The following is a 10416-nucleotide window of genomic DNA, read 5'->3' on the forward strand; positions in this document are numbered from 1 at the left end:
ATGTGACTTAGTCCATGCCAAACATGATGCCAAGTTAAACTAATCTCCTCTCCCTGCATGTAATCCTATCCCTCCAAACCCAATCCAGATCCAAGTACCCATACAAAACTCTCTTCAATGCCAATATCATAAATGTCTCCACCAACTCTCCTGGCCACAAGTCCCAAGCACCCATCATTCCACGTATAAAAATCTTGCCGCGCACATCTTTAAACTTTGTCCCTCTCACATTAAAGCTATGCCCTCTAGCTGTTGATATTTCCTCACTAGAGAAAAGGTTCTAAATATTTAACTTATTTATGCCTCTCAAGATTTTGTAAACTTCTGACAGGTCTCCTCTTAGCCTCAGGTGCTCCTGACAAAACAATCCAGGGTTGTCCTACCTCTCCTTATGGCTAATACCTTCGAATCTAGACAGCAGTCTGTTAAAAAAAAGACATAAAGTGCGGGGGTAACTCAGCAGGTCAGGCAGCATCCCTGGAGAAACATGGATAGATGATGTTTTGGGCCAAGACCCTTCAGACTGATTATAAAGGAATTGGGTGGGGGGGAGAGGGGAGAAAACTAGAAGAGAGGAGGGGCAGGACAAAACATGGCAGGTAACAAGTGAACAGAAGCTAGAGTGGTTTTTAATAGGCAAATCGTTGGACAAAGGCTAGAGCTGAAAAAAAGGAAGGAATGTAGGGCAAGGGGGAGAGGAGAGATTGGTGTGAGTCTAGGTGGGGCAAAGAGGATGGGGGTGGGGAGAATGGAGGGCAGAAAGGGAGGTGTAGTGGAGAAAGAGGAGGGGGGAGGTGGGTGTTAAAGGTTTCCTAAAATGGAGGATTTCTATGTTCATACCATTGGGTTGTAAGCTACCCAAGCGGAATATGAGGTGTTCTTCCTGTTTGCGCATGGCCTCACTCTCGCAATGGAAGAGGCCCAGGACTGAAAGGCCAGTATGGGAATAGGAAGCGGAGTTAAAATGGTTAGCAACCAGAAGATCCTGTAGGCCTTGGAAGACCGAGCGCAAGTATTCAGCAAAACATTCACAGGGTCTATGCTTGGTGTCGCCAATGTACAGGAGGCCACATTGGGAAAACTGGATGCAGTAGATGAGGTTAGAGGACCTCTGTCTCACCTGCAAGGACAGCTGTGGTCCCTGGATGGAGGCGAGGGAGGAGGTATAGGAAAGGTATTATATCTCCTGCAGTTGCAGGATAAAGTACCTAGGGAGGGGGGTGGTTTGGGTGAAAAGGGATGAGTGAACCAAGAAGTTGTGAAGGGAGTGGTCTTTGTGGTAGGCAAATAAGGATGGAGATGAGAAGGTGTGACTGGTGGTGGGATCATGTGAGAAGTGACGGATAGCCACATCGGGAACACTGGATGCAGTACATAAGGTGAGAGGATATGCACGTAAACCTGTGTCTCAGCCAGAAGGACAGCTGGGATAAACCTCCTCACCGGTGCCCCACTTAAACCTATTTCTCTCCACCCCTCCACCCTCCTTCATTCGTCCCTCTGACTTCAAAATTAATAACTCTTTAATCCTTTAGTCTCACGTCTTTTTTTAAATCTCTGGATGTTGTCCAACCATCTGCATATTAACCCCCCCCCCCCCACCCCACCCTCACCTGTATTCACCTATTACTTGTCATGCTTTGTCCTGCCCCTCCTAGCTTTCTTTCACCCTTCTCCCTCACAATCAGTCTGAAGAAGGATGCTGACCTACTTCCAGCATTTTCGTTATATGTCAGCATTCATTTAACAATTTACAATGAGTTACAATGGATTACATGGTCACATTCTGAAGCAAGAGTAAAGGTCAGATTGTCAAAAGTTTCAAGCAAGAAGGTTCCTACAGAATACCAGAGATTAATAATACAAATTTGACGAGAGGCCACATGAAAAAAAGAGCAATGCCATTGAATGTCCAATGTTGCTATTGGACCAATATCTAATATGTACCTAGAACATGTTTGCTTATGGATTTTGCATAACATGAAAATCAAGTGAAAATAAGGTAAAAAGAGAGAAAGCAAGGAGATACTACACTACCACAGTCATGAACCTAAGACCATTTCCTTCTGCTTCCTTTTTTTCCCTATCCTGTAAATATCATATTTCTGTTTTTAATTTCAATTCAGCGGCAATCCTAGGTAATGCGATACAACCTTTACCTGTGATGAAATTGCCCTCCTCATACTATCATGGCTAACTATATCATATTAAATTTTCATATTATTATCATATTGAACCTGAAATGATACTCATTTGTGGAAGAATGCATATCTTCCCCAGCGTTATCTGTTCCATGATTATAGATTATATAAGAGGTATGATACTTTGAAAGCTTCCCTATAAATTCCAAAGATAGACACAAAATGCTGAAGTAACTCAGTGGAACAGGCAGCATCTCTGGAGAGAGGGAATGGGATGTTCCGGTTCGAGACTGTTCTTCAGACTGAGAGTCAGGGGAAAGGGAGTCTAGAGATATGGAAGGGTAGGGTGTGAAAATGACAAATCAAAGCCGACGATGATAAGGAAATGTAGAATAGTACATATCTTACCCTTCCATATCTCTAGACTCCCTCTCCCGACCCAAAACCTCACCCATTCCTTCTCTCCAGAGATGCTGCCTGTCCCGCTGAGTTACACTAGCATTTTGTGTCTATCTTCAGTGTATAATCAGCATCAGCAGTTCCTTCCTACACCCATAAATTCCAATGGTGAATTTGATGTAGGATTCATTTTCCTGACTTGTAGGATCACATCGATTCAAGATAATTTGTTGAATTTGCAACAGTCACCATAGGTTTTTGTGCTGTGTTCAATGCTGATTGGAATCCACAGTACTGCAATTCACTAGATTCTCCCTGGAAACCTGAAGAGAATGTTGTTTGCTTTCATATGCTGTAGGTGGTGTTGTGATCATTGTTCCAGTAGTGCCTTGGAATCATTCTTATTGTTGTGCAAGCCTATTGGGGATTATCTGATATCCTGCCCGCTTGCAACTAATCAATTAACATTGTGCTTGGATAAAAGAATAATACATGATTTTCAAGTATCACTTATAAAACATTTAGCACTCTTTTGTGGCAAGTAGGACTTTATAAAAATGCATGTCACCCCCACACATATATTTCAATCCTCTAACACCTACTTATTCCTTGTCATTTGTTTCCTCTACCTTATTGGTGGTTGCCTATGTCTTTGCTATCTTGTATGACTTCCTATCCTTGACACATATAGGAAATACAGAAAGCACCATCCCTCTCAATAAACCCCATTTCTGGTTTCCAATTCCATCCTGTCATTGGCTACCATGTCATGCTGGCCCAGATTGCTTGCAACATTAACATCCTATTTGACCCTGAGCTGAACCTCCACAGCTTTAAGTCTCCACTTGAACCCGATTTCAATCTCGATAATATTCCCTGCTTGCGGCTTTCTTCAACTCACCTTCTGCCTTTACTATCAGTTATTTTGACTTCCTGAGACAACTTCTCCAATCTGAAGAAGGGTTTCGACCCGAAATATCACCCAATTTCCTTCTATCCAGAGATGCTGCCTGTCCCACTGAGTTACTCCAGCATTTTGTGTCTATGTTCGGGGTAAACCTGCACCTGCAGTTCCTTCCTACTCAACTTCTCCAATGCTTTACTAACTTGCCCTTCATCACCTTCCCTGCAAAAATGTAATATCCAAAACTTTGTTACCTTTATTTTAACTTGTAATGTCGTCTTCATCCATCGAGCACACGCATAATGATCTAATTTGGCCTCCACAGCTATGTTCTTAACATTATATCATGTGCATGCAAAAATGTACGTTACCACACCAACCGTAAGCCCACAACTATCCAAACCGGAAGCTTTGAAATGAACCCAACTATCTCCTTTTTGCTCCCATTTAAAACCTAGCTCCTTTATCAAGTTTTCAGTCTCCTGCCCAATCATCTCCTTTGTTGACTTGAAGATATAAGAAACTGCAGATGCTGGAATCTTGAGCAAAAGACAAAATGTTGGAGGAACTCAGCGGGTCAGGCAGCATCTCAGGAGGGAATGAAGGAATGAACAGGCAACGTTTTGGGATGGGACCCAAAATCTGAAGGGTCCCAAATTGAAATGTTGTCTATCGAATCCCTGCCCAGCTGCTGCCTGACCTACTGAGATGCTCAGGCTTTTTGTATTTTCCTTTGTTGACTTAGTATATTTTTAACATTTACCACGTTATAAAATGTACACAAATGCATTATTTTTGCTGCCCATTGTTCTTACTTGCGGTGTTGGGCAAGATCCTGTTAGTTCCCAGTAATTTCTTGTATTTTTCCAAGATCTCCAATGTAAGAGCTCCATATGTAAGAATCTGTGGCGGGAAATGGGCATACAACCTTTCCGGTCAGGACATTTCTTCAGACTGATGGATTGATGAAAAAGGATCCCAAAGTGAAATGTTGTCTATCCATTTCCCTCCACACATGCTAACTGACCTGTTGAGCTCCTCCAGTCTCACTTTCTTAACTTCAAACACACTGGCCTTCCTTTTAGTTCTAAAAGTAATCAGTAGAAGGAGCTTACCATTTAAAAAGGCATATCCTTTCCTCTCCTGTATTCTTCAAAGTGAAAAAAATATTTTTTGGCAGTTTGTGAAAAAGTTTAAATTTTGGTAACTTTCCACAATATCTTCAGGCAATTCCACAATTTTGAGATTCCACGACCATCTGCTGTCCTATATCATTAATGATTGCAGGTGATAAATTATGTTTGTAACACACCTTTGAAGTACTTGAGATATTTTATAGCATTTAAATGCTATATAAATAGTTGTTGACAAGGCTACCAACTAGATAAACTGAATATCGTTAATTATCTTGAGATTGCAAACTTAATTGTTAATTTATTCATTGCTTTAAAGAAAGAGACAATGGCTTACATGTTGGCTCTAAATGATTATCATTCTAATTCAATTGCTAAAACTGTTCACAATAGTAAATTACCGTCTCTTCGAAGTTTTATTCACAAAATGCTGGAGTAACTCAGCAGGTCAGGCAGCATCTCGGGAGAGAAGGAATGGGTGACGTTTCGGGTCGAGACCCTTCTTCAGACTGACCTTCGAAGTTTATGTTGGGTCTGAGCAAACATTATGTTGAGTCTTTCCTGCTGTAATTACCCAAAGTATACTCAAAGTCTCTGTAAATTCATTTGCGACTCCAGCAGCTCTTCAGCTCCCACAGTATTAAATTTGAAAGACCTCACTCTCTGTCTCTCCTCCACTCATTTCTCCCTTGAGGCACTCTGCCAAGCCACCCCCTTTGATCAAACACGTTCCCACCTCTTCTAATGTGGGACAATGTTAAATCAAGGTTAACAATGGATTGATTTTTCTGGAATGTCAGAGGGTGAGAGGTGATCTAACAGAAGTATATACAATTATGAGAGGCATAGATGGGGCACACAGCTAGAACATTCTCCCCAGAGTAGAAATGTCAAATTCTAGAGGGCATAGATTTAAGATGAGAAAGGCAAAGTTTAAAGGAAATATTTGGCAAATGTTTTTTGCCCAGAGGGTGGTGGGTGGAGATAGATACTATAGTGGTGGAATGCACTGCCAAGGGTGGTAGTGGAGATAGATACTATAGTGTTATTTAAGAGGCCTATAGATAGACACATGGAAATGCAGAGATTGGAGGTATATTGATCATGGTGCATACGAGGCAGAGATTAGTTTAACGGCATCATGTTCAGCACAAACACTGTGGACCGAGGGGTCGGTTCCTGCACTGTACTGTTCTTTGTTGTATCGCTCGGTATCGTATCTTGTGGTCATCACTTCCGAAGAGTCCACCAGGGACTATATTGGAAGTTGACAAGAGTGGGTCTGGTCCAGCGGGGGCTGTGCGGTCTCTGGGCCTGGATGGAGGTCTTGAAGGTTTAGGTGGGCATGTCAACAGAGGATTGTGGGAGGGTATTCCAGAGGGAAATTGCTTCAGGGAAAAATGACTGGATATAGGGAGTAGATGTGTGTTGTTGAACTACAAGTTGCCTGTTGTGGCTTCTTCTGGATCTTGTTGTAACAAGATGATGGTAACATTCTGGAGAGATGTTTTGAGAGGTCCTACTACTTAAAAAATCCCTGCATTTGCTATGTGCATGAGGCTGTTGTTGCCCACATGCAGGTATTTCAGGATGCACCAGAGGTACAATGATTCCCTCTCCAGACGGCCTCCGCCTCGGCTCCCTCCTGCAACCGCCAGGCTGAAATTCTGGGAGACGGGCGATATTCTCTTCCTCCCTCACATGTAGAGTCATAGTCATAGAGTGATACAGCGTGTAAAAGTAGTAATCTGAAGAAGGGTCTTGACCCAAAACGTCATGTATTCCTTTTCTCCCGAGATGCTGTTTGACCCGCTCAGTTACTCCACCATTTTGTCTCTAAGGTACATGGATAGGACAGGTTTGGAGGGATATGGGACAAATGCAGGCAGGTGGGACTAGTGTAGGCCATTTGACCCAACTGCCAACATGCCCCATCTACACTAGTCCCACCTGCCTGCATTTGTCCCATATCCCTCCAAACCTGTCCTATCCATGTACCTTAGAGACAAAATGCTGGAGTAACTGGTCAAACAGCATCTCTGGAGAAAAGGGTGACGTTTTGGGTCAAGACCTTTCTTCAGATTACCACTTTTCTCCAGAGATGCTGTTTAACCCGCTGAGTTACTCCAGCTTTTCGTGCCTATCTTCGGTTTAAACTATCTGCAGCTCATTCTACACTATCCAATTACGTGCCTAACAGTTTCTTAAACGTGGGGATAGTCCCAGCCTCAACTACCTCCACTGGCAGCTTGTTCCATACACCCACCACCCTGGCTTTGGGTGAAAACATTCTACTTTTCTTCTCTCTCTCGTCCTCGATCGGCAAAGTTACCACTCACCACGTTTACAAGCGAGTGTAAACCTTCCTCCTTGTGTTTTTATTTTACCGCGCACGTTCCCGCCACCCGTTCAAAGGCCCAACGGTCGCTCACGCGCGCGCGCGCGCGCCAGGCCCCCGGCGACCGGTTAACTGGGCGGTCGGGCTCGGCGGAGGCCAGCGATGGTGAGCGGCTTCTTGTTTAAAACTGTGTTCCTTCCAATGTTCAATTATTTGCTGCTTCCCATCCTGCAGCAGAAGCAGATCTTTCGAGAGACGAGCTCTCCCGGCATATCTGCCATTCCCCTCAACTGTCTGGGCTCCACCTGCAGTCCAGCAATGTCGACACAAACTCAGCGGGACAGGCAGCATCTGTGGAGAGAAGGAATGGGCGACGTTTCGGGTCGACACCTTTCTTCAGACTCCCTTCAGACTGATGAGCGCACATAACAAAATGACCCTGTTCTGCTTCAACTTTAAAAAAATCTTATGTGTATGTAGTAATGGGATAAAAGCCACTGGGTAAAATGGTTAGATAGGAAAATATCACACTTGAAGAGAAACAAAGTAGTAAGCTAAAAAGGCGACGTTTTAGGTCGAGACCCTTCTTCAGACTCGACCCGAAACGTCACCTGTTCCTTCTCTCCAGAGATGCTACCTGTCCAGCTGAGTTATTCCAGCATTTTGTGTCTATCTTCGGTGTTAACCAGCATCTGCAGTTCCTTCCTACACATTCCACTGTAGCCTGCCAGCCCCTGCTTTACCCCTCACCTCTACACCATCTCTCCTCAGTCTGAACAAGGGTCTCGACCCAAAACGTCACCCATTCCTTCTCTCCAGAGATACCGCCTGTCCCACTGAGTTACTCCAGCATGTTGTGCCTATCTCCTCCTCTACACCAGTTCTGATGCAGGGACTCGACCTGAAACGTTGACAATTCCTGTAGGAAGGAACTGCAGATGCCGGTTTACACCGAAAATAGACACAAAATGCTGTAGTAACTCAGCGGAACAAGCAGCATCTCTGGAGAGAAGGAATGCGAATAATTCATCCATATCATAGCTAAATGCATAAAATATCTTAATGTGAATGATGCTTTCTAGCAAAGTCCTCGATCCACTAACTTGCTATTGGTGGACCCACCTACTGGTGATGTCGGCAACCGTTCCCATCTCATATAAACATAGCACAAAAAGTAAGGAAATTTGTGTTTGGCAGATTATTTCTTTGTTGTAACAATGCTTCTTGGCAATAAATCTTATACCGTTGGAAAGCCTGTTTATTTCCCTTTTAAATGGTGCCACATTTGTAAGGAACATGCATTTGTGGGATGAGCAGCAGAGCTGAGTATATGGGTTGCGCCCATGAAAAATTTGCCAAATCTTCTCTGCCAATGCCAAACAGCTTATTCTGCTGTTGCTATTGACTCTTGTTTTGAGCTTCTGGTACCCCCAGGTGCTGACAATCAGGTGCCTGATTGGCACCTGATTGGCAGCATCTGTGAGCATGGGCCCTGCTACAGTGGTCAGTAGGTGTCTGCTCCAAGAATCGGCATGCCACGTTTGACTGATCTGGATAGGGCCCGTGCGATAGGGCAACTTCAAGCTGGTGTTCCGCAAAACCAAGTTGCGGCATTATTTGGAGTGAGCCCTAGTACCATCTCCAAAGTGAAGGCCAAGTTCCATATAACGGGGGATGTCAGAGACAGGCCACGAAGTGGGCGTCCCAAGAAGACGACACCCGAAGAAGACCGTTTCCTCACCCTGTCAGCACTTAGGCTGTCTTCTACAGATTTGCAGTCAAGGTTTGCAGGACGATATGGCCGACGGCTCTCTGCCCAGACAATTCGGAACAGACTGCACGCAGCCGATCTCCGGTCTCATAGGGCTGCCAGGAGGCCTGCCATGACTGCCCTTCACCGTCAGGACCGTTTGCACTGGTGTCGGCAACACGTGCACTGGAGCCTGAACATGTGGAGGAACGTTATGTTCAGCGATGAGTCCAGATTCTGCCTACGGCAGTTGGATCATAGGGTCAAGGTGTGGAGAAAACGCGGAGAACGCTATGCTGATTGCTGCACCGATAGAGTAACATCTTTTGGTGGAGGCAGTGTGATGGTGTGGGGCGGCATCTCCCTCACTGGAAAAACGAGGCTTGTCATCATTGGAGGCAATCTCAATGCAGAGAGATATCGAGATGAGATTCTGCAACCAGTGGCAATCCCATATCTCCACAGTCTGGGACCGAACTCTATCCTCTAAGATGACAATGCTCGCCCCCACAGAGCAGGGTTTCTCAGAGACTACCTCCAGAATTTGGGAGTGGAGAGGATGGAATGGCCTGCCAGCAGTCCTGACCTCAACCCCATTGAACACTTGTGGGATCAGCTTGAGCGTGCTGTTCGTGCCAGAGTGACCAACACAACCACGTTGGCTGACTTGTGACAAATGCTGGTTGAAGAATGGGATGCCATCCCACAACAGTGTGTGACCAGGCTGGTGACCAGCATGAGGAGGAGGTGCCAGGCTGTTGTGGCTGTGTATGGTTCTTCCACACGCTACTGAGGCTCCTGTTTATTAAATGAATAAATTGTTAAATTGCCAATATGTCTCGTTTCTTCAAACTTCAATCATCCAATCCACCAAACAACACCGAACAAGAGTCAATGGCAGAATAAGCTGTTTGGCATTGGCAGAGATTTTGCAGAATTTTCATGGGCGCAACCCATATACTCAACTCTGCTGCTCATCCCACAAATGCATGTTCCTTACAAATGTGGCACCATTCAAAAGGGAAATAAACAGGCTTTCCAACGGTATAAGATTTATTGCCAAGAAGCATTGTTACAACAAAGAAATAATCTACCAAACACAAATTTCCTTACTTTTTGTGCTATGTTTATATATATTACATTATGCATTCAGCTACAATATGGATGAATTGTTGATTACTTTAAAAGGAGGATTAAATTTCTCTAATAATGAATCATCTTCCCTTTGATTTGGCCAAATAATGGGAGTGTAGATATGAAAAGCTGGAAAAAACACAATTAATGTATTAACCTTTAATACCAGCATGTTTAAATTGAGTTTTACTTGTTAATCTCCAAATCTTTATTTACCTATAGTTTGACTTTTATATTTACTCTTTAATTTGATTTCTCATCTATATTCTTTACATCATTTACATTCTTACAAATTTCCACAAATTCTGTTTCAAAGTTCATTGTCTTCAAGATCAATCTCACAGATCCTTATGGAGACACAAGAGATTGCAGGTGCGAGAATCTAGAGTAAAAGATAAATTGCTAGAATAACCCAAGAGGTCAAACAGCATGTGGAGACAAAGGGATGGTTGATGTTTCAGATCAAGACCCTGCATCACGACCGACAGCATAGAAGGGAGTGAGATAGAGGCTGTAAGATGAAATAGATGGAACTAGATTGGATAGGGGGTGAGGTAAAAGATGAAGTCTAGATGGAACTGGAAGGAGATGGGGAAATGTTGAAATCCAGGCTGGTA

The 10416-nt window shown here is 43.9% G+C and overlaps 2 protein-coding genes across 4 annotated transcripts in view; one reads left to right on the forward strand and one right to left on the reverse strand.

Moving 5' to 3' along the window:
• The window catches only part of ncbp2 (nuclear cap binding protein subunit 2), a 31757-nt gene extending 24552 nt beyond the window's left edge, over nucleotides 1–7205 (reverse strand). The window contains exon 1 of one of the 2 annotated variants that reach the window (XM_078410295.1): nucleotides 6917–7182. The gene's annotated coding sequence lies outside the window, so the exon portion shown is untranslated. Of the gene's footprint in view, nucleotides 1–6916 lie in introns of both variants that reach the window. The other variant, XM_078410293.1, reaches the window with a different exon arrangement.
• meltf (melanotransferrin) overlaps nucleotides 7043–10416 on the forward strand; it is a 109689-nt gene continuing 106315 nt past the window's right edge. The window contains exon 1 of one of the 2 annotated variants that reach the window (XM_078410289.1): nucleotides 7043–7080. The gene's annotated coding sequence lies outside the window, so the exon portion shown is untranslated. The remainder of the gene's footprint in view (nucleotides 7081–10416) is intronic. The other variant, XM_078410290.1, reaches the window with a different exon arrangement.

Source organism: Rhinoraja longicauda, chromosome 13, assembly GCF_053455715.1.
Source record: "Rhinoraja longicauda isolate Sanriku21f chromosome 13, sRhiLon1.1, whole genome shotgun sequence".
Classification (NCBI taxonomy): Eukaryota; Metazoa; Chordata; class Chondrichthyes; order Rajiformes; family Arhynchobatidae; genus Rhinoraja; species Rhinoraja longicauda.